Genomic DNA, 25,123 nt, shown 5'->3' with positions numbered 1-25,123 from the left:
ATAAAGATATAAACATATAAAACATATAAAGAGGGACTTTATCTAACAAAACAAACATTTATTGTGTAACTGGGAGTCTTGTGACTGCAACCATATGAAGATCATCAAAGGTAAGTGATTCATTTTATCGCTTTTTCTGACTTTTGTGACTCCTCTACTTGGCTGGAAAATGTTTGTATGGTTTTGTGTGCTGGGCACGGTCCTAAGATAATCGCATGGTATGCTTTCGCCGTAAAACCTTTTTGAAATCTGACACAACGGCTGGATTAACAAGAAATTAATCTGCAAGCTGATGTATAACACTTGTATGTTTTATGAATTTTTATTATGAGTATTTCTGTTTTTGAATTTGGCGCTCTGCAATTTCACCGGATGTTGGCCAGGTGTGCCGCTAGCGGAACGCCTTTCCAAAACAGGTTTTAACTTGGGGATTTCCTTAACGTCAAGAGTGAGGTTAAACATATAGGGGGGAGCAATGATGTCAGCAGCTAGGTGTAGGAAGCGGTGGTCTAGTTCATCAGGGCCAGGGGATTTTTTTCTATCAATTTCTTTCAGGGCTTTACGCACTTCTGAAACCGAGAAGGATGAGAAGGATAACCTGGTGAAGAGGTAAACAGGGGTGTCAGGGATGAGAAGGAGAACCTGGTGAAGGAGTGCACAGGGGTGTCAGGGATGAGAAGGATAACCTGGTGAAGGAGTGCACAGGGGTGTCAGGTAAATTCATAGGGGGCTCATTTAGACCTTTTGACCTTTTCAAATAAACTGCCTGCGTCTATAAAATGCTGATTCAAGTCTTTCAGAATGGAGGTTCTCTCAACTCTCGACAAAAGACAACCTGAGGATTGATTATAAACATTGTTTGACATGTTTCGACGAACTTTACTGGTACTACTTGGATTTTTGGTCTGCCTGTTGTGACCGCCTTTGAGCCAATGGATTACTGAACAAAACGCGCCAACAAAGTTTTTTTTTTATATAAAGAGGGACTTTATCGAATAAAACAAACATTTATTGTGTAACTGGGAGTCTTGTGAGTGCAACCATATCATCAAAGATAAGTGATTAATTTTATTGCTATTTCTGAATATTGTGACTCCTCTACTTTGCTGGAAAATGTTTGTAAGTTTTTTTGTGCTGGGCGGTGTCCTCAGATAATCTCATGGTATGCTTTCACTGTAAAGCCTTTTTGAAATCTGACACAGCGGCTGGATTAACAAGAAGTTCATCTTTAACCTCTTACATCTAGACGTTCCGCTAGCGGAACACCTGCTCCAATATCCAATGATGGGCGTGGCGCGAAATACAAACTCCTCTAAAATACAAAAACTTCAATTTTTCAAACATATGACTATTTCACAGCATTTTAAAGATAAGACTCTCCTTTATCTAACCACACTGTCCGATTTCAAAAAGGCTTTACAACGAAAGCAAAACATTAGATTATGTCAGCAGAGTACCAAGCCAGAAATAATCAGACACCCATTTTTCAAGCTAGCATATAATGTCACAAAAACCCAGAAGACAGCTAAATGCAGCACTAACCTTTTATGATCTTCATCAGATGACAACCCTAGGACATTATGTTATACAATACATGCATGTTTTGTTCAATCAAGTTCATATTTATATCAAAAACCAGCTTTTTACATTAGCATGTGACATTCAGAACTAGCATACCCCCCGCAAACTTCCGGGGAATTCGCTAACATTTTACTAAATTACTCACGATAAACGTTCACAAAAAGCATAACAATTATTTTAAGAATTATAGATACAGACCTCCTCTATGCACTCGATATGTCCGATTTTAAAATAGCTTTTTGGTGAAAGCACATTTTGCAATATTCTAAGTACATAGCCCAGGCATCACGGGCTAGCTATTTAGACACCCGGCAAGTTTAGCACTCACCAATATCAGCTTTACTATTATAAAAGTTTCATTACCTTTTGTTGACTTCGTCAGAATGCACTCCCAGGACTGCTACTTCAATAACAAATGTTGGTTTGGTCCAAAATAATCCATCGTTATATCCGAATAGCGGCGTTTTGTTTGTGCGTTCCAGACACTATCCGAAATGGTAAAGAAGGGTCGTGCGCATGGCGCAATTCGTGACCAAAAAATTCTAAATATTCCATTACCGTACATCGAAGCATGTCAACCGCTGTTTATAATACATTTTTACGCCATTTTTCTCATAGAAAAGCGATAATATTCCGACAGGGAATCTCCTTTTCGGCAAACAGAGGAAAAAATCACAAAGGCGGGGGCGGTCGGGTCACGCGCCTAAGCCCAGAGTCCCTTGATCGGCCACTTGAGAAAGGCGATAATGTGTTTCAGCCTGGGGCTGGGATGACGACATTCTGTTTTTTCCCGGGCTCTGAGCGCCTATGGACGACATAGGAAGTGTCACGTTAGAGCAGAGATCCTTAGTAAAAAATAGAGATGGAAAAGAAGTTCAAGAAATGGTCAGACAGGCCACTTCCTGTAAAGGAATCTCTCAGGTTTTGACCTGCCATTTGAGTTCTGTTATACTCACAGACACCATTCAAACAGTTTTAGAAACTTTAGGGTGTTTTCTATCCATATGTAATAAGTATATGCATATTCTAGTTACTGGGTAGGAGTGGTAACCAGATTAAATCGGGTATGTTTTTTATCCAGCCGTGAAAATACTGCCCCCTAGCCATAACAGGTTAAGCCGATGTATAACACTTGTATGTTTTATGAATTTTTATTATGAGCATTTCTGTTTTCGAATTTCGCGCTCTGCAATTTTCACCTACCTGGCTTTACGCACTTCAGGGCTTTACGCATTTCTGAAACAGACAAGGATGAGAAGGAGAACCTGGTGAAGAGGTAAACAGGGGTGTCAGGGATGAGAAAGAGAACCTGGTAAAGGAGTGCACAGGGGTGTCAGGGATGAGAAGGAGAACCTGGTGAAAGAGTGCACAGGGGTGTCAGGGATGAGAAGGAGAACCTGGTGAAGGAGAGCACAGGGGTGTCAGGTAAATTCATAAGGGGCTCATTTATACCTTTTGACCTTTCAAATAAACTTCCTGCTTCTATAAAATGCTGATTCAAGGCTTTCAGAATGGAGGTTCTCTCAGTTACTACCTGTGTGTCGACCAACAATAGTTTGGGAAGCTGTGAATCTTCTTTACACTCCAAACCTTTCACTACTTGTCAAATTGTGGAGGGATTTTTTAAATGATCTGAAGTAGATTTCAGGTAGTGGTCTGCTTTCACTTTTCGGATCATAGCCACACCCATATTTCGAAGACGTTTAAAAGCCATCCAATCATCCGCTGAACCAGAACCCTCTTGCTTTAGCCCACATAGCATTTAGTTCCCTTATGATTTTAGTACGTTCCTCAGTAAACCAAGGGTTCTTTCTGCCCTTAATCCTGAATTTATTTAAAGGGGCCTATTGCATAGATCCTGGAATGCATTGTGGAAGTAAGAAAAGGCAAATTCAACATCAGGGATTAATTCCATTCTATTTCATTCAATGCTAGATACATCATGTAAAAAACCTGGAATATCAAACAGCTTCTGGTTTCTTTCCGTAATGACACGTGGAGAATGCTTAGGAATTTAACCATCTCTCACACAGGCAATAGCACAGTGATCACTTGTGTCATTTGCAAAAACACCAGAAGCATTAAAACGATGAGGAGTATTGGTTAAGATCAAATCAATCAAACCGAGGATTTCAGAGGATACTTTATATTCAACCTAGTTACACTGTTGACAATCTGACTGAGATTATAGGTATTGCATAGAATTTAGAGATGATCAGAGCTAGATGTTAACCAATCCTGATTCAGATCACCCATCAGGACAAACTCAGAGTTGACATGCTGTGATAACAATCTGAAAATACAATCTAGAGAGCCAACAGTAGCAGATGGTCTATAACAACAAGATACAACAATATTTAAACTCGAGGGAGAAACAGTCATATATTCCCTCATTCATTTAGAATGTGACCCAGTTCAATGGGTCTGAACAGAACTGGGGGATGTCAGACATGAAGATGCCTAAACACAACTGGAATATTCACCCACACCACTAGCTCACCTCCACACAATCCATTTACAAGTTAAAGACACACCTTGGAATAAATAACAAAGGAAAACTATTACTAGATGAAGTTTAGTGTTGTATTTTTTATTTCCCGTCAGCATGAATCACATTTAATCACTGAACAGTAGCAGACCTAACTTCATCTGTTCCTGACTCTGGATAGTGGATTAAAAGACCATCAATCTCCAATGATATTATTAAAGTACTATTCTGAACATTACTGATATACTGAGTGGCAAGTCAAGATATCTGCTGGTTTTATTGTTTGGTCAATAGCACCACCTGCTGGACAGGTTTAATGTTGCTGGACTGAGCAGTATGGGAGGATGAAAGATGACACATTTAGGGCCGGTTTCCTGGACATCTACATTGAACATGCTTTTTAGTCCAGGACTAGGATTAATCTGTGTCTGGGAAACCAGACCATATACTTTCGTAGAAAGTAATTGATTCCAGCTTGTAGTCGGCTGACTAGTCCTGAATTGTCCTTTTGTTCCTGGACCATTTTCCATGCAGCTCCAGGTGACAGAGAACACATCAATTAGGGCCGAGCCTACAAGCTGATCAATGATACTGAGGAGAATTACATAGAGACAGAGAACCAACTGAGAAAACATATCAATGGTTCTGAATGACAACCAATATACATCAACACCATACATCATGATTCATAGAAATGTACAAGATTGAAACATTGCACTATAATAAATATGAATACATTGAATGTTTATTTTAATTCAGAACATCTGAAGATGAAATCAGTTAAATCATTGTACATAAAACACTACACCAGCATGACTAGTATCTATGTGGACCCTCCTATAGTGTAACCAGCTCAGCTATAGACTACACCAGCATGACTAGTATCTATGTGGACCCTACTACAGTTTAACCAGCTCAGCTATAGACTACACCAGCATGACTAGTATCTATGTGGACCCTACTACAGTTTAACCATCTCAGCTATAGACTACACCAGCATGACTAGTATCTATGTGGACCCTACTACAGTTTAACCAGCTCAGCTATAGACTACACCAGCATGACTAGTATCTATGTGGACCCTACTACAGTTTAACCAGCTCAGCAGTATCAGAGATAAAACCTATGAAACAAAAACCAGGATAGAGAGGCTGAGTGAATGTGGTCTGGACTCTGTGGAGGAGGGTCATTGTGTCAGAGACACTGTAGAAGGACAGAGTACCTGCCTTGTGATCCAGGTACACTCCTACTCTGGAGGACTGAGGGCCTGTTACTTCAGTCTCAACATTATTGTGTCTGAAACAATAACCACCACTATAGTACTGTAAACTCCAGGACTTGTTATTGTTTCCAAATCCACCACCTGACCCTGTTCTGCTGATGTCTTTATATGAGACTGCTGTATAAACACCACCACTCCACTCCACCTCCCAGTAACAGCGTCCAGACAGACCCTCTCTACACAGAACCTGGTACCGTAGTTGGTGAATCTGTCTGGATGGTCAGGATATGGTTGGACTTGGCGTGTACAGGTCACCTTTCTGTTCCCTTTAGACAGAGAGAGGCGTGTGTGTGCTGTGTTTGGGTCCAGTGTGAGCTGACAGGAATCTGGGAGAAGAGCAGAGCAGAGACTAATGAGGGGAGTCAGAACAATAAGTTAAGTCAGATACTGTATCTACCCTGTCTTTGATTAGAGCACAGCAGAGATCAAATCAGAGAAATATGAGGAGTCAGATAGATACCCAGTCTTTGATTAGATCTACTATTGCTATATATTTCTAGAGGGATTGTTAGGAGTGTCAGTAAAAAGAGACTGTTAGTTACTTCACAATAAAGAGACTCACATTGTAACAACTGTTCTCTGGTCTTGGGCTCTGGAGGCAGTAAAACATCCACTATATTCACTACAGACACACAAACACATTGACAGAGAGAGGGAATGTTATTATCATACCATATTCCACATGTATATGACTAGTAGGGAACTTTCAATGGTCTAAAGTTGATGTTCTTATTGTTTTCAACACACCTGTAGTGGAGATCTTGGTCCATTCTCCTTGAAGGAAGTCTTCTAGTTTCTCTCTCAGTTCAGACACAGTCTTACTCACATCTCCAAAGTACTGAAGAGGACGGACAATGATGCTGGGTAAGTCTGAAGATACATTGATACTGGAGAGAGACTGATAACTCTGGAGAGAGAGAGAGAGAGAGAGAGAGAGAGAGGGACAGAGATACAGAGAGAGGGACAAATAGAGAGAGGGACAAATAGAGAGAGGGACAAAGAGAGAGAGGCACAAAGAGGGACAAATAGAGAGAGGGACAAAGAGAGACAAAGAGGGACACAGAGAGCGAGGGACAGAGAACGAGGGACAGAGAACAAGGGACAGAGAGTGAGGGACAGAGAGCGAGGGACAGAGAGCGAGAGGTACAGAGAGAGAGAGAGTGAGGGATAGAGCGAGCGAGAGCGAGGCAGTGACAGAAAGAGAGAGAGGGGGACAGAGAGAGAGGGGGAGAGAGGGACAGAGATAAAAACAGACAGAGAGAGAGAGAGAGTGAGGGACGGACATAGAGAGAGAAGGACGGACAGAGAGAGAGAGAGAGAGAGATAGAGAGAGAGAGAGAGAGAGAGAGGGACGGACAGAGAGAGAGAGAGAGAGAGAGAGAGAGAGAGAGAGATAGAGAGAGAGAGAGAGAGAGAGGGACAGAGAGAGAGAGAGAGAGAGAGAGAGAGAGAGAGGGACAGAGAGAGAGAGAGAGAGAGAGGGACGGACAGAGAGAGAGAGAAGGACGGACAGAGAGAGAGGGGGACGGACAGAGAGAGAGAGGGACGGACAGAGAGAGAGAGAGAGAGAGAGAGAGAGAGAGAGAGAGAGAGAGGGGGGCGGACAGAGAGAAAGGGACGGACAGAGAGAGAGTTGGACGGATAGAGAGAGAGAGGGACGGACAGAGAGAGAGCGGGACGGACAGAGAGAGAGAGAGAGAGAAGGACGGACAGAGAGAGGGAGAGGGACGGACTTAGAGAGGGAGAGGGACGGACAGAGAGAGGGAGAGGGACGGACAGAGAGAGGGAGAGGGACGGACAGAGAGAGGGAGAGGGACGGACTTAGAGAGGGAGAGGGACGGACAGAGAGAGGGAGAGGGACGGACAGAGAGAGGGAGAGGGACGGACAGAGAGAGGGAGAGGGACGGACAGAGAGAGAGAGAGGGACGGATAGAGAGAGAGAGAGAGGACGGACAGAGAGACAGAGAGAGAGAGAGGGATGGACAGAGAGAGAGAGAGAGAGAGAGAGAGAGAGAGAGAGAGAGAGAGAGAGACGGACAGAGAGAGAGAGGGTCGGACAGAGAGAGAGCGAGAGAGAGGGACGGACAGAGAGAGAGGGACGGACAGAGAGAGACAGGGATGGACAGAGAGAGACAGGGACGGACAGAGAGAGAGGGACGGACAGAGAGAGACAGGGACAGACAGAGAGAGAGAGGGACGGACAGAGAGAGAGAGGGACGGACAGAGAGAGGGATGAACAGAGAGAGAGACGGACAGAGAGAGAGATGGACAGAGAGAGAGATGGACAGAGAGAGAGAGGGACGGACAGAGAGAGGGAGAGGGACGGACAGAGAGAGGGAGAGGGACGGACAGAGAGAGGGAGAGGGACGGACAGAGAGAGGGAGAGGGACGGACAGAGAGAGAGGGAGGGACGGACAGAGAGAGAGGGAGGGACGGACGGACAGAGAGAGAGAGAGGGACGGACAGAGAGAGAGAGAGGGACGGACAAAGAGAGAGAGAGGGACGGACAGAGAGAGAGCGAGAGAGAGGGACGGACAGAGAGAGAGGGACGGACAGAAAGAGACAGGGACGGACAGAGAGAGACAGGGACAGACAGAGAGAGACAGGGACAGACAGAGAGAGAGAGGGACGGACAGAGAGAGAGAGGGACGGACAGAGAGAGAGAGGGACGGACAGAGAGAGAGAGGGACGGACAGGGAGAGAGACAGACAGAGAGAGAGACGGACGGACAGGGAGAGAGACAGACAGAGAGAGAGACGGACAGAGAGAGAGAGAGAGAAGGACGGACAGAGAGAGGGAGAGGGACGGACAGAGAGAGGGAGAGGGACGGACAGAGAGAGGGAGAGGGACGGACAGAGAGAGAGGGAGGGACGGACGGACAGAGAGAGAGAGAGAGAGGGACGGACAGAGAGAGAGAGAGGGACGGACAAAGAGAGAGAGAGGGATGGACAGAGAGAGAGAGAAGGACGGACAGAGAGAGAGAGGGACGGACGACAGAAAGAGAGAGAGAGAGAGAGAGAGAGAGAGAGAGAGAGAGGGACGGACAGAGAGAGGGAGGGACGGACGGACAGAGAGAGGGAGAGGGACGGACAGAGAGAGGGAGAGGGACGGACAGAGAGAGGGACGGACAGAGAGAGAGGGAGGGACGGACGGACAGAGAGAGAGAGAGAGAGAGGGACGGACAGAGAGAGAGAGAGGGACGGACAAAGAGAGAGAGAGAGGGATGGACAGAGAGAGAGAGAAGGACGGACAGAGAGAGAGAGGGGCGGACGACAGAAAGAGAGAGAGAGAGAGAGAGAGAGAGAGAGGGACGGACAGACAGATAGAGAGAGAGAGAGATGGACGGACAGGGAGAGGGAGAGGGACGGACAGAGAGAGGGAGAGGGATGGACAGAGACGTAGAGAGGGACGGACAGAGAGACAGACAGGACAACTTTATGATTGAGATGAATAGTTTCACATTAACCTGTCTGGGCTAGTCGGACGTCATCGTCAAACTCTATTCAACAACCAGTCGTAGAGTGTGGCACGAAATACAAATACCTCAAAAAATCTATAATTTCAATTTCTCAAACATATGACTATTTTACACCATTTGAAAGACAAGACACTCGTTAATCTAACCACATTGTCCGATTTCAAAAAGGCTTTACAGCGAAAGCAAAACATTAGATTATGTCAGGAGAGTACGCAGCCAGAAATAATCACACAGCCATTTTCAAAGCAACCATATATGTCACAAAAAAAAAAAACACAGCTAAATGCAGCACCAACCTTTGCAGCACCAACCATAATGAACCCTAGGACATTATGTTATACCATACATGTATGTTTTGTTCAATCAAGTTCATATTTTTATCAAAAACAAGCTTTTTACATTGGCAGTAGTAGTCTCGTGAACGCGCATCTCCAGTCTCACTGTCCCCAGGCTGACCACTCACAAACTCTGCTGCTGTTCTTTGCCCAGAGACAGCAGACACCCCATTCCACTTTCTGGCGGCTTTAGAGAGCCAATGGAAGCCTTAGAAAATGTCACGTTACAGCACAGATGCTGTATTTTCGATAGAGATGCAACAGAACGACAACAAATTGTCAGACAGGGCACTTCCTGTATGGAATCTTCTCAGGTTTTGGCCTGCCATATGAGTTCTGTTTTACTCACAGACACCATTCAAACAGTTTTAGAAACTTTAGAGTGTTTTCTGTCCAAATCTACTAATTATATGCATATTCTAGTTTCTGGGCAGGAGTAGTAACCAGATTATATCGGGTACGTTTTTTATCCGGCCGTGAAAATACTGCCCCCTATCCCAGACAGGATAATTCTTAGTTTATCAGACAGTCACCAACACCTTGTTCTGGTCTTACCTGTTTCTCATTCCTCTCTGCTGCAGCTGACACTGTATCATGGCCTTTATGTTCATCCATTGTACACAGCATACAGATACACTGCTGATCGGTACGACAGTAAACCTCCAGCAGTTTGTTATGATGAGAGCAGATCTTCTCCTGTAGTTGTGCGGTGTCTTTGACCAGCTTGTGCTTCTTCAAAGCAAGAGATTCATAGTGAGATGGTAGGTGAGTCTCACAGTAAGAGGCCAGACATGCCAGACAGGACATGAGGGCTTTCTGCTTTTCTGGGCAGGAGCAGTAACCATATTAAATCGGGTACGTTTTTTATCCGGCCGTGAAAATACTGCCCCCTAGCCCAGACAGGTTAAGTTAATTTCATAACACATGTAACAAGGCAGTGTAGTTACCTGGAGGAAATGGATGTGATCCTCTGTGTGTGAGAGCTGCTCCAGCTCAGTGCTTCTCTTCCTCAGCTCAGCTATCTCCTGCTTCAGTTGCTCCAGGAGTCCTTCAGCTTGACTCACTTGAGCCTTCTCTTGGGCTAAAATCAGCTCCTTCACCTCAGAGCGCCTTCTCTCAATGGAGCGGATCAGCTCAGTAAAGATCTTATCACTGTCCTTCACTGCTGCCAGTGCAGAGCGCTGTTAAGAGAGAGAGAGAGAGAGAGAGAGAGAGAGAGAGAGAGAGAGAGAGAGAGAGAGAGAGAGAGAGAGAGAGAGACAAAGAGAGAGACAGAGAGAGAGACAGAGAGACAGAGAGAGAGACAGAGAGAGAGACAGAGAGAGAGACAGAGAGAGAGACAGAGAGAGAGACAGAGAGACAGAGAGAGAGACAGAGAGAGAGACAGAGAGAGAGACAGAGAGAGACAGAGAGACAGAGAGACAGAGAGAGAGACAGAGAGAGAGACAGAGAGAGAGACAGAGAGAGACAGAGAGACAGAGAGACAGAGAGACAGTAGGTAGTGACCATTTTAGAAAATCATGGGACATATAGTCTTTGGTTGCATGCTATTTTATGTTAATCATATTGCTGCTTGTAGCCTATAACTGATGCTTCGTGGTCTTATGCTGCCATCTATTGGAAATATTTACCAATTAAAAGTTATTAATTCACTTAAAGACATTGGTGAGGCAGCTGAGAAATAAAGTGTATTTAATTAGAGAGATCAGTCTCAAACCTGCCCCACCTATCCCACGCCAATTGCTGGACTTTCACATAGAGGTTACTATGTCACCCAGTTCAAACCACATTTAACATATAAAACAAATGAGTCTTATCAAGTGTTCTGCCTTGCAATAATAAATATAATAAAATAACTAATAAAAAGCAAATGCTTACATAGGTTTTATTTAAAAAATAACAAATGTTATTTAGTAGTAAAATGGTATTTACTAACATAATATTATTACTAAAATAGTTGTAGGCTACCCTACCCTAGAATTAGGGTACAGGCTAAAATAGGTTATACGTAGGGTTAGAGTTTCTGTACAGCACTTTGTGACATCTGCTGATGTAAAAAGGGCTTCATAAATACATTTGATTGATTGTTAGGTTCAGGGTATTTAAAGAGAAAAACTGTATGGGTTTATATCTCTCTTGCTCCTCCCTGTGGTCTTCTGTGGGTACTACATACCTCATTCACCACACTTGATAGGCTCATAATCTGAGGTAGCAACTGCATTAGAGCTACAAATCAATGAGCTCCACCTATCCATTTGGTTTACAACTCAGTGAAACATGACCTAAAATAAGACCTGTTTTTTCAATGCAACTAATAGGAGTTGGCAGGGTGAAACATGACCTAAAATAAGACCTGTTTTTTCAATACAACTAATAGGAGCTGGCAGGGTGAAACATGACCTATAATAAGACCTGTTTTTACAATACAACTAATAGGAGCTGGCAGGGTGAAACATGACCTAAAATAAGCCCCACTTTTTCACGTTTACTTCAAAACTACGGCAAACAGCTGGGACATATGGTAATATTATATAACTGGGCTCCTTGGCGGATGCAATGAACTAGTTTTATCAGTAAATGTGATTAAAAATGTAGTGTCCAGCCTAGTCCTAGCACCCGCTGCTGGCTGGTCGCGCTTATCTGCCTTAAACAAACCCTGTGTACCACCCCTCCCCTGTTTAATTTAGTTAAGAAACAAACACTACGAAAAGAGACACCCAGCCGAGAGCCACAACCCCCCCAACCCTGTCCAACCTCAATGACCCTACACTTCAATCTTTCCCTCTCTTCAACATCCTTACAACAATATAACAACACATGCTCCACCGTTTCATTGACAATACCCTCCAGACACAAACCATTCACTTCCTGCCAACCAGATGTAAGGACCAGTTCAATGTACAATGTCCTAAACACAATCAAGTAAACACCACCTGTTCCTTCCTAATTTGACCTTTGAACCTTGGTCCACCGACCTTTAGAGGACATATAAATGCCGCCCCTTGTGCTCAGAGTCCCATCTCTTCTGCCACACATCTATCAAAATGTCTCTGATCTTACATTTGTCCTCACCTCTACCCAGTGGAACATTAAAACCTGTTGGGGCTAGGGGGCAGTATTTTCACGTCCGGATAAAAAAAGTATGTGATTTAAACTGGTTACTACTCTTACCCAGAAACGAGAATATGCATATAATTAGTAGATTTGGATAGAAAACACTCTAAAGTTTCTAAAACTGTTTGAATGGTGTCTGTGAGTATAACAGAACTTATATGGCAGGCCAAAACCCTGTCTGACAATTTGTTGTCGTTCTAGGGCATCTCTATCAAAAATACAGCATCTCTGCTCTAACGTGATATTTTCTAAGGCTTCCAATGGCTCTCAGAAGGCGCCAGAAAGTGGAATGAGAGCTCTGCAGTCTCTGGGCGAATAAACAGCAGGAGTTTTTGTGAGCGGTCAGGCAGGGAACAATGACACTGGAGCGCACGTGCACGAGAGGACTCCATGTTTTTCTTTCTCTCTTTGAACGAATACAACGTCGCCCGGTTGGAATATTATCTATAATTCTAAGTATATGTATATTCTAGTTACTGGGCAGGAGTAGTAACCAGATTAAATCGGGTAAGTTTTCCATCCGGCCGTGCAAATACTGCCCCCTATCCCCAACAGGTTATTATCTACTTCACTTGCTTTGGCATAGTAAAGATATGTTTCCCATGCCAATAAAGATCTTTGAATTGAATTTAGAGAGAGAGAGCTCCATGTTAATGTATAGGGGACATGAGTCAGTCATGGTTACTCATGGTTATGTGATGAGGTAGCCCAGCCTGCGACTTCTAAATCAGTGTCGGCCCAATAAGGAATGTTCTCTTGGTGTAATGGTCAAGATGTTGGTTTATCCCACAGTAGACCTGGGTTCATATCCCGTTGGTTACATTAAGCAGTCAATTCTCTGAAAGGAGTCCAGACAGCCTGTTCCCAACAGTGAGGTCAGTGGGATTGGATAGGGGCCCCTCTCTCCCTCTCTCTGAATGGAGGAGAGAAGTGAAATGGTGTGTCTCCTCTGGTCAACAATACTCACCTTGAGAGACTTCACAGCCTGTTGGAGCTCCTTCAGCTCCTTCTCTCTCTCCTGGAATCTCTGCTGGACCTTCTGCTGACTCATCTCCAGCTGCCTCTGTGGAGAATCACTCTTCAATGAGATATCAAGCTTTATTAGTCCAGTAGATCAATAGTATAGTAATGTGACATAGGGCCCATAGAAGATAGGGATCAAAATATTGAGGAAGTGTCTGTCTGAAATTATATCATTATGTTGTCATGTGAATGATTATAGTTTTAGCAGAACACAAATCAGGGAGTTGATTTGGTGTTTGATAACGAATGATAATGATGTTTGATAACTAACGATAATGGTGTTTGACTTGATTGAATTCTAGCTAGAAATATACTTATTCATGTTACCAAACTATAACGTATTGATGACTTTACATGTTGTAACGCCCTGGCCATAGAGAGGGGTTTTTGTTCTTTATTTTGGTTAGGCCAGGGCGTTACATTGGGTGGGCGTTCTATGTTCCTTTTTCTATGTTTTTGTATTTCTTTGTTTTGGGCCATGTGTGGCTCCCAATCAGGCACAGCTGAAGCTCGTTGTTGCTGATTGGGAGTCACACATAAGGAGCATGTTTTTCCTTTGGGTTTTGGTGGGTAATTGTTTCTGTTAGTGTTTGCACCTGACAGGACTGTTTTGGCTGTCATTTTTCTTGTCTTTTGTATAGTGTTCACGTTGTTCTATTAAAATTCTAATGATGAACACATCCTCTGCTGCACCTTGGTCTTCTTCCGACGACAGCCCTTACACATGTATAAGGAATGTATATGTTGGGGTCAATGAAGGGTGGATAGGAACTTGGTGTATGGAAAGTTACTGAGAGAGACAAGGGGAAGTGCTGAAATATTCTGTTCAAACATGTTATTGTTGAATATCAATGTTCCTAAAGAGGGAGACAAAGGGCAACTAGTCTCTGATAAGGTAGGCCAGCTGCAGAACTAGGGAGGAGCCAGGAATTCAACAGTCTAGTTAGACTCTGATAAGGCAGGCCAGCTGCAAAACTAGAGAGGAGCTAGGAATTCAACAGTCTAGTTAGTCTCTGATAAGGCAGGACAGCTGCTGAACTAGAGAGGAGCCAGGAATTCAACAGTCTAGTTAGTCTCTGATAAGGCAGGCCAGCTGCAGAACTAGAGAGGAGCTAGGAATTCCACAGTCTAGTTAGTCTCTGATAAGGCAGGCCAGCTGCAGAACTAGGGAGGAGCCAGGAATTCAGCTCAAGTTCAATTCAACAGATGAAGTGAGAAGAAATCTCTGGGAGGGGGGCCAGAGAGGCCCACCCCAACGACCCTCCTACTACAGTCTTATCTCACACACATACAATTCCACACCCACCAAGGTTCTAGCATCAGGCAGGGCCATGACTACACCAGTGAAAGGAACCAATTCAGTTCCTGCCTAGCAACAGAGATGTATTGGCTGTCTAGATGTGTAACAATTGACCCTGCCTAGTATGAGGTTATAAATATATGTTATTGTGTAATCATACATTGTCTTTGCAGCTGTATGACCCAGTGGGTGAATAAACTTGGTTTGAGTTTTAACTCTGTCTGTTCAGAACCTAACAGAATTTTGAAAATGGTGATACATTTGAAGAATCTGGGTTAACATATCTATATAATCAAGGTTTGTGTTCATAGTTGTAGATCAATTTCATTTGAATGATCTCATATTCAAACAGCCTTAGTTCCTACTGTATCTTTAATTCTTAGTTTATCAGACAGTCACCAACAAGTTGTTCTGGTCTTACCTGTTTCTCAGTCCTCTCTGCTGCAGCTGACACTGTATCATGGCCTTTATGTTCATCCATCACACACTGATAACAGATACCCTGCTGATCGGTACGACAGTAAACCTCCAGCAGTTTGTCATGATGAGAGCAGATCTTCTCCTGTAGTTGTGCGGTGGCTTTGACCAGCTTGTGCTTCTTCAAAGCAGGAGATTCGTAGTGAGATTGGAGGTGAGTCTCACAGTAAGAGGCCAGACACGGCAGACAGGACATGAGGGCTTTCCGCTTTCTGGTCCCAGTGCAGACATCACACACCACATCTCCAGGTCCAGCACAGCACAGAGCAGGAAGGGGAGCAGCCTGGAGTCCTGTCTTCCTCAGTTTCTCCACCATGTCAGCCAACATGTTATTTTTCCTCAGATTAGGCCTTGGAGTGAAGGTCTCTCTGCACTGAGGACAGCTATAGACCCCTTTCAGAACATCCTTATCCCAGCAGTCCTCAATACAGCTCCTACAGTAACTGTGTCCACACGGGATGGTGACCGGTTCCTTCAGTAGATCCAGACAGACAGAACAACAGAACTGGTCCTGGTCCAGCAGAACTCTCTGCTGAGCCATTTGGATGGTTGTTCACTCTCACACAGACAGACGACACAGAGACTCAGATCAGTTTAGTTTCCACAGAAGAGAGTTTGTGGGAGGGGGAGGGATTTCCTTGTTCTGACAGATGGCTGGGGTTAGAGGGAGGGAGGGGTTAGAGGGAAGGAGGGGTTAGAGGGAGGGAACAAGGGAAGGAGGGGTGCAGGGAGGGAGAGAGAGAGATCTGCATACAACGTCTAGAGGGAGACAAATATTTTAGTTCCTAGTTTAGGACCCTTAATATGGAATACATCTAACAAAATGTGAGTTGTTAGCATATATAAAGGTTAACAGTTTCTATGAAGTACATATTATAAATATTTTAATGACCTTTATAATGCCTTATAATACACTTATGTGTTCTAACATTACAGTGTGGTTATTACTGTTAGGCCTAGGATCAGGGTTAGAGGTACTACATTCAGCAGTAACCATAGACATATCTAGGACTAAAAAGAGAAGATGTTTTACAATCAGAGTTCTTTGTATCTCTTCTTAGTCATACAGATCCCCCCCCCACATCTTATAGGTGGACGGGGTTATGAACATATCCTATACATTATTTCTGAAACCCGATGAAATGAAACTGTCTTATAGAGACAAGTCTCTATACCTCTCAGTCTCTAAACCACAAGGATACCTGTCACCTTGACAGTGTGTCTCTATACCTCTCAGTCTCTAAACCACTAGGACACCTGTCACCTTGACAGTGTGTCTCTATACCTCTCAGTCTCTAAACCACTAGGATACCTGTCACCTTGACAGTGTGTCTCTATACCTCTCAGTCTCTAAACCACTAGGATACCTGTCACCTTGACAGTGTGTCTCTATACCTCTCAGTCTCTAAACCACTAGGATACCTGTCATCTTGACAGTATGTCTCTATACCTCTCAGTCTCTAGAGCAGCAGACTGAGGGTCCGTCTCAGCAGAGGGAGAGAGCAGCAGCCTGAGGGTCAGTCTCAGCAGAGGGATAGAGCAGCAGACTGAGGGTCAGTCTCAGCAGAGGGAGAGAGCAGCAGACTGAGGGTCAGTCTCAGCAGAGGGAGAGAGCAGCAGACTGAGGGTCAGTCTCAGCAGAGGGATAGAGCAGCAGACTGAGGGTCAGTCTCAGCAGAGGGAGAGAGCAGCAGCCTGAGGGTCAGTCTCAGCAGAGGGAGAGAGCAGCAGACTGAGGGTCAGTCTCAGCAGAGGGAGAGAGCAGCAGACTGAGGGTCAGTCTCAGCAGAGGGAGAGAGCAGCAGACTGAGGGTCAGTCTCAGCAGAGGGATAGAGCAGCAGACTGAGGGTCAGTCTCAGCAGAGGGAGAGAGCAGCAGACTGAGGGTCAGTCTCAGCAGAGGGAGAGAGCAGCAGACTGAGGGTCAGTCTCAGCAGAGGGAGAGAGCAGCAGACTGAGGGTCCGTCTCTCAACATCAACAGGCTTCCCCCTCCATACATACATAGTATAGACAGCTAATAGCAGGCTTCCCCCTCCATACATACATAGTGTAGACAGATAATAGCAGGCTTCCCCCTCCATACATACATAGTATAGACAGATAATAGCAGGCTTCCCCCTCCATACATACATAGTATAGACAGATAATAGCAGGCTTCCCCCTCCATACATACATAGTGTAGACAGATAATAGCAGGCTTCCCCCTCCATACATACATAGTATAGACAGATAATAGCAGGCTTCCCCCTCCATACATACATAGTATAGACAGATAATAGCAGGCTTCCCCCTCCATACATACATAGTGTAGACAGATAATAGCAGGCTTCCCCCTCCATACATACATAGTATAGACAGATAATAGCAGGCTTCCCCCTCCATACATACATAGTATAGACAGATAATAGCAGGCTTCCCCCTCCATACATACATAGTGTAGACAGATAATAGCAGGCTTCCCCCTCCATACATACATACTATAGACAGATAATAGCAGGCTTCCCCCTCCATACATACATAGTATAGACAGATAATAGCAGGCTTCCCCCTCCATACATACATAGTGTAGACAGATAATAGCAGGCTTCCCCCTCCATACATACATAGTGTAGACAGATAATAGCAGGCTTCCCCCTCCATACATACATAGTATAGACAGATAATAGCAGGCTTCCCCCTCCATACATACATAGTGTAGACAGATAATAGCAGGCTTCCCCCTCCATACATACATAGTGTAGACAGATAATAGCAGGCTTCCCCCTCCATACATACATAGTATAGACAGATAATAGCAGGCTTCCCCCTCCATACATACATAGTATAGACAGATAATAGCAGGCTTCCCCCTCCATACATACATAGTGTAGACAGATAATAGCAGGCTTCCCCCTCCATACATACATAGTATAGACAGATAATAGCAGGCTTCCCCCTCCATACATACATAGTGTAGACAGATAATAGCAGGCTTCCCCCTCCATACATACATAGTATAGACAGATAATAGCAGGCTTTCCCCTCCATACATACATAGTTCCATTTACTGATGAAGTAGGTTCAGCATACACACTGACATTCTGAAGTTTATAACGTATTCCCAGCTACATGTTAGGGTGGAATGTTCCATTTGTCAACAGTAAGATCAGAGTTATGTTATTGTAGACAGAGAGGTTATACTGACAAGCACTTTCCCCCAACTAGAGACCGGTTCCATTTGTCAACAGTAAGGTCAGAGATATGTTATTGTTGACAGAGAGGTTATACTGACAAGGAAGAGGGAACAAAATCAATAGATAACAGACAAAAGAAGCTATGGAAAGATAAAACATTGACATAATAGTGTGTTAAAGTAACCACTGTGAAATACACAGAACATAATAAAAAGTATTAAACAAAACACATATAGTATATACGGTGAGTGAAGTGAGAAGATAAAACATACGGATAAAGCACAAGCTGTGTAGAGAAAAACAGCCTCAGGCTACCCAGCCGTGAAATAGGAACTAGTGCTGAGGATAGAGTAAAATAGGACCAAAACAATCATTAACCAGAAGATAGGATATAGTGAGTAAATAAATAAACATAAGAAGGATAGACATCACAAAGAATTAAATCAAAAGGAAAAGAAGATAGCAAGGAGGATTTAATCAATTATAGCTAAGCTGTAGACAATCGATAAAATGAATACAACACCAGTAGAGATATTAGGGACTAGACACCCCCTAAGTAAAGAGGAGATAATAAAATCTCTATGAAATGGGAAAAACACACAAGAAAATTAAACACCAAATGGCCTGCAGTGGGAACATTGGATGTCTCTGTGTGTGAGGAAATGGAAACTCTGATAAAGAACTGTAAACCCAAGGACAAGAAACAAAAAAGGAAAAATAAATGAGAAAGAGAAAATGAAATACTGAAAATGTTTATTACATTTATTTGTTATACCACATTACCACCAGGTGGATACCACTGGAACGTCCTGCCCCAGAACTCACACGCGCCACATTCCAACCAAGGGCCCTGTTCGCAAACAGCCTGGTGGCCCCGTAATCAACTAACTATTTCTAAAAGTATTCTAAAACTATATAAATAACATATCTGTTGGTTAGGAACACTGTGTCTGGTGAGTGTGATAGTAGTATTCCTGACCTTCCTGTCACCCGGTGTGTTTGGAAATGTACCTTCCCGTCGCTCCCCCCTACTGTTGGTTTAATGTCCTGCTTTATCCAATGTAGGTAATAGTTGCTGCACCTCGCCCCAATGTCTATTGGGTTGTCTCTCGTACACACTGTCCTCCTATTCCCTGCCTAACTATCTCTGTGTCTATAATACATGCACCTGACTTAGGCTACAATATGCTATTCTGTCTCAGTGTCACAGAGTGCATTCGGGAGTTTTGCTTGCTAGGACTGACTAATTCACCATGTCTGTCAGGGGTATGTGCTACATTTCTCCCTCCCAATGTAAACACTAAGTTATACCTGCAATAGGGTTGGGAAAGTGATGCATAGTGCTACCACTCGTCTCTGTAAGTGCTGGGAGTGCATATTCCTATGTGGGATATGAAACACTGCGAGGTATGCCTTGCAATTTTACAACATTTTAGTCATTTAGCAGACGCTCTTATCCAGAGCGACTTACAAATTGGTGCATTCACCTATAATATCCAGTGGAACAGCCACTTTACAATAGTGCATCTAAATCTTTTAAGGGGGGGGGTTAGAAGGATTACTTTATCCTATCCCAGGTATTCCTTGAAGAGGTGGGGTTTCAGGTGTCTCCGTGAAAGACAGGTGTAGGGGTAGAGATGAATAGTCAATGTAACAACAGGGCACTGAACTGTGAGAACGGCTGTTGAGCTTTTTATTCATATTCTGTGTCATCACCATAGTGCATACATGCTGTACAGTGAATGTGTAATGCTTTGAAATGAACCTCAGGTCTTGGTAGCTAGCGGTGGAGTCCATGTCTTGAGGGCTGGCTGTGGTCCCTGGCCGCATAAGGCTATGGGGGGGACCAAGTCCAGGGTGGACCAGTGTCTTTCCACTTGTGGGTGTAGTGTGAATAGGATGGTAATATTCTCTTTTACCCTTATCGTATCTATACTTTGCTTACTCTTCTCCTCTCCACGTTGACTTGACAGGGGATTGTGATGCGTGATGGAGCAGCTGCCCTGGTTCAATGTGAACATGTCTCACAGGATAGTCGTACAAACTTTTCACTCTCGGGGAGACGTAGCACGCCATGATGGCTAATAGGGCGTCGAGATGGTGGTAGTGCGTTAACGGCACATACATGGGTCCGGTGAAGAGACTGTCCCTTGGGCCTATCGTCACATGGCCGCCTTCGGCGCTGCCGGCTCTCACGTTCACACGGTCCAGCTTTCCTTCTCGTAATCTGTCAGGGTCCTGTCCTTCAAGAGGAGGCAGTCGTAGCAGCCTGCCATAGCCTTAGTGAAAGTGAAGTCTGTGGTATCCTGAGGTGTTCGATGGAGTTACGAGGTTAGGGGCTAAGCTTAGGTTGTCCTAAGAGTTTGATTAGGGAGCAAAGAGAGTTGCTGTCAGAGAGCTTTTCAGAGGTTGGCAATGGCTCTGTTGAAACCTATCTAACCAACGTGGTGTTCTTTTTGTGTGTCATGGCTAATGGACTGATATTACCATTCTGGTGTCTGAGGCGAGGCGATCAGTGATCTCAGCACGCCGTCGACTCAGGCCCCGGGACGGAGGGAGCGCTGGCATGACCGAGTGCCTTGCAGGGCACCCTCAGGGACGTCGTATGGGCCTCGGCACAGGGCACGGCGATGTCTTCGTGCCTGTGTGCTCGTCGCTCTGTGTCGTGGGGCCCTGGCCTGCTGTGTCCGCATGTCCGGTCGCTCGCCGTGCGCTGTCCGTGCCTCGGTGTCGTGCTCGGCGTGTGTGTGTGTGTGTGTGTGCTTTATCAAATGGTTTAAGCTTATTCATTGCTTTCAATGTGTCTGTTACTATTACCTGCTGGGGGTCTGGTGCTTTGCTGCACTATTTATTCCCTTCCAGAGACACTGATGCCACACACACACACACACACACACACAGACAGACAGACAGACAGACAGACAGACAGACAGACAGACAGACAGACAGACAGACAGACAGACAGACAGACAGACAGACAGACAGACAGACAGACAGACAGACAGACAGACAGACAGACAGACAGACAGACAGACAGACAGACAGACAGACAGACAGACAGACACACACACACACACAGCTTATCTCCTGTACAGAGATTAGATATTGTAAAGGCAGGGCCAGGCCAGGTGCCATGAGGCTGAGAGAGGGAGGCATTTAATCACACACTAATGCCTTGGCTCCAGAGACACTGATGCCTCACACACACACACACATATAGCGAACTAGGTTACTGATTAGAAGATGGCCTATGTGGGGAGAAGACAATTCGACTCACTCCGTGTCTCTAAGTAAAGGAAATATGGCAACTGGCCTCAGAAGTGGTGGGGTTCCGTCTCTAAAGAGCAGCTAATATCATCCCTAAATAGACCCGAAGTCACTGTAGGAGCTATTGCCATCACGGCCTACTCTGGTGAGATGCAGGGAGGTGGGGGGGCTTTCAACGGGCAGTTCCCCAAGGTCATCAAAGCACATTGAAGTTATACAGGACCTAAAAAAAGATGGAAGACGAACACCCCAAGCCAGCTGCAACGATCTGTTATATGGATGAAGAGGAATGTGGATACCTCTTTGAAATTGTAACAGCAAAAGGACAACCATACAAAGTCAAGTTTGATAATTCGGGGTTTGTGCTTGATACAGATATACACTTTAACTCAATGACAAGTTTGCTGGACCATATGACAACGGTTGTAAAAGTGTCCTTTGTACTAAGACCCTTTCCTACAGCACAGGACCTGTGCATGAGCACGATGGATGTAACAAGAGGGAGAAGGAGGAGACCAGTGGAGACAAGTGGCGATCAACCCAGTCTCAAACGGTCCATACAGACTATCCCTATGACCAACCCTCCAGTTAGTCACTTCTATTATAGGTTGCACAATCTATGTCAATACAATACAAACCTGTTATGTTTAATAACATGAATGTATTCATAAGCTATGAACCACACCTAGTTTAATTAAATATATCCCAACAATCCCCCTTTTCGCTGGGTGTGGAACTTCGTGTTATCAACTCTGCCCTGCTCATTCAGAAAGTGATTATGGCTGGGCCTGCTCATTCAGCCGTGTCTGTATTATCTAACACGAGTCCCTTCATGGCACAATATCTTGGTTATTCATCTGTGGACTGTTACTCAACCGCTCGTGTGTATTCAACCTAGGGGTGCTTAGCAACCCATTTACCACTTAGCATAATGTGGCTCTCTCTCTCTCTTCCAGCTCTGGGGTATTGATCGTATTTCATCACAGCATATGGGATGAAAATGCCCCCACCATATATGTGTCTATGAGGGAAAGATGTACAGTCGAGGTCTTGGAAGGCTCGCGGGCTTGCCATTGCCATCTCCTGAGTGACTCTGTGGAGAATCCCAATGTCGTCAAGGCAGGCAGATCGCAAAAGAGCTAGGACATTTCTGAGAGCATCATAGTCCTTGTCAGTGCTGAGGTGATGAGAAGGTATGCAGACGTAACTGTCTGCACACTGGGGAAAAGAAAAGGATGATATTCCACTGGGTCCCATGATAACCCTGGCAAGACCTATTGTTGAGCAGAGGCCGCATGTGAATTGAAACTTCCCTCGGGCAGAAGCAACTAGAATGTCTAAAGCTCCTTTTGCGCTGTCCGATGCCCAGAGACTGTTTGACATCATGAAGGCTAAGACATTGATGAGAGCCTGCCTGTTGTCGTCATCATACACAGATAGGGTTCGATTGAAAGGAACTGTGTCTGTGCCAGCTATCTTGATACAGGAGCCACCGTTAATTTACATTTACATTTAAGACATTTAGCAGACGCTCTTATCCAGAGTGACTTACAAATTGGTGCATTCACCTTATAATATCCAGTGGAACAACCACTTTACAATAGTGCATCTAAATCGTTTAGGGGGGGGGGGGGTAGAAGGATTACTTTATCCTATCCCAGGTATTCCTTAAAGAGGTGGGGTTTCAGGTGTCTACGGAAGGTGGTGATTGACTCCGCTGTCCTGGCGTCGTGAGGGAGCTTGTTCCACCATTGGGGTGCCAGAGCAGCGAACAGTTTTGACTGGGCTGAGCGGGAACTGTGCTTCCTCAGAGGTAGTGATGCGAGCAGGCCAGAGGTGGATGAACGCAGTGCCCTTCTTTGGGTGAAGGGCCTGATCAGAGCCTGAAGGTACGGAGGTGCCGTTCCCCTCACAGCTCCGTAGGCAAGCACCATGGTCTTGTAGCGGATGCGAGCTTCAACTGGAAGCCAGTGGAGAGAGCGGAGGAGCGGGGTGACGTGAGAGAACTTGGGAAGGTTGAACACCAGACGGGCTGCGGCATTCTGGATGAGTTGTAGGGGTTTAGTGGCACAGGCAGGGAGCCCAGCCAACAGCGAGTTGCAGTAATCCAGGCGGGAGATGACAAGTGCCTGGATTAGGACCTGCGCCGCTTCCTGTGTGAGGCAGGGTCGTACTCTGCGAATGTTGTAGAGCATGAACCTACAGGATCGGGTCACCGCCTTGATGTTAGTGGAGAACGACAGGGTGTTGTCCAGGGTCACGCCGAGGCTCTTAGCACTCTGGGAGGAGGACACAAGGGAGTTGTCAACCGTGATGGCGAGATCATGGAACGGGCAGTCCTTCCCCGGGAGGAAGAGCAGCTCCGTCTTGCCGAGGTTCAGCTTGAGGTGGTGATCCGTCATCCACACTGATATGTCTGCCAGACATGCAGAGATGCGATTCGCCACCTGGTTGTCAGAAGGGGGAAAGGAGAAGATTAATTGTGTGTCGTCTGCATAGCAATGATAGGAGAGACCATGTGAGGATATGACAGAGCCAAGAGACTTGGTGTATAGCGAGAATAGGAGAGGGCCTAGAACAGAGCCCTGGGGGACACCAGTGGTGAGAGCACGTGGTGCGGAGACAGATTCTCGCCACGCCACCTGGTAGGAGCGACCTGTCAGGTAGGACGCAATCCAAGCGTGGGCCGCGCCGGAGATGCCCAGCTCGGAGAGGGTGGAGAGGAGGATCTGATGGTTCACAGTATCAAAGGCAGCAGATAGGTCTAGAAGGATGAGAGCAGAGGAGAGAGAGTTAGCTCTAGCAGTGCGGAGAGCCTCCGTGACACAGAGAAGAGCAGTCTCAGTTGAATGCCCAGTCTTGAAACCTGACTGATTAGGATCAAGAAGGTCATTCTGAGAGAGATAGCAAGAGAGCTGGCCAAGGACGGCACGTTCAAGAGTTTTGGAGAGAAAAGAAAGAAGGGATACTGGTCTGTAGTTGTTGACATCGGAGGGATCGAGTGTAGGTTTTTTCAGAAGGAGTGCAACTCTCGCTCTCTTGAAGATGGAAGGGACGTAGCCAGCGGTCAAGGATGAGTTGATGAGCGAGGTGAGGTAGGGGAGAAGGTCTCCGGAAATGGTCTGGAGAAGAGAGGAGGGGATAGGGTCAAGTGGGCAGGTTGTTGGGCGGCCGGCCATCACAAGACGCGAGATTTCATCTGGAGAGAGAGGGGAGAAAGAGGTCAGAGCACAGGGTAGGGCAGTGTGAGCAGGACCAGCGGTGTCGTTTGACTTAGCAAACGAGGATCAGATGTCGTCAAACTTATTTTCAAAATGGTTGACGAAGTCATCCGCAGAGAGGGAGGAGGGGGGGGGGAGGGGGGAGGAGGATTCAGGAGGGAGGAGAAGGTAGCAAAGAGCTTCCTAGGGTTAGAGGCAGATGCTTGGAATTTAGAGTGGTAGAAAGTGGCTTTAGCAGCAGAGACAGAAGAGGAAAATGTAGAGAGGAGGGAGTGAAAGGATGCCAGGTCCGCAGGGAGGCGAGTTTTCCTACATTTCCGCTCGGCTGCCAGGAGCCCTGTTAATGTCAACGTTCCACTGGGATGAACGTTTAGATGGATCGT

At 45.3% G+C, this 25,123-nt stretch overlaps 1 pseudogene across 1 annotated transcript; it reads right to left on the bottom strand.

Annotated features, from left to right (window-relative positions):
- Positions 1–4,872: 4,872 nt before the first annotated feature.
- On the bottom strand, positions 4,873–16,342 carry LOC123731754 (tripartite motif-containing protein 16-like; annotated as a pseudogene). Its single transcript, XR_014382388.1, has 6 exons — positions 15,023–16,342; positions 13,246–13,341; positions 10,112–10,345; positions 6,099–6,258; positions 5,914–5,973; positions 4,873–5,677 (listed from the first exon to the last, which is right to left on the bottom strand). The product of XR_014382388.1 is annotated as a tripartite motif-containing protein 16-like (transcript).
- Positions 16,343–25,123: the final 8,781 nt, after the last annotated feature.

The sequence above is a fragment of the Salmo salar genome, chromosome 23 (assembly GCF_965601325.2).
Source record: "Salmo salar chromosome 23, fSalSal1, whole genome shotgun sequence".
Classification (NCBI taxonomy): domain Eukaryota; kingdom Metazoa; phylum Chordata; class Actinopteri; order Salmoniformes; family Salmonidae; genus Salmo; species Salmo salar.
The sequence above is the reverse complement of the archived record's forward strand: the minus strand, read 5'-3'. Positions and strand labels throughout refer to the sequence as shown.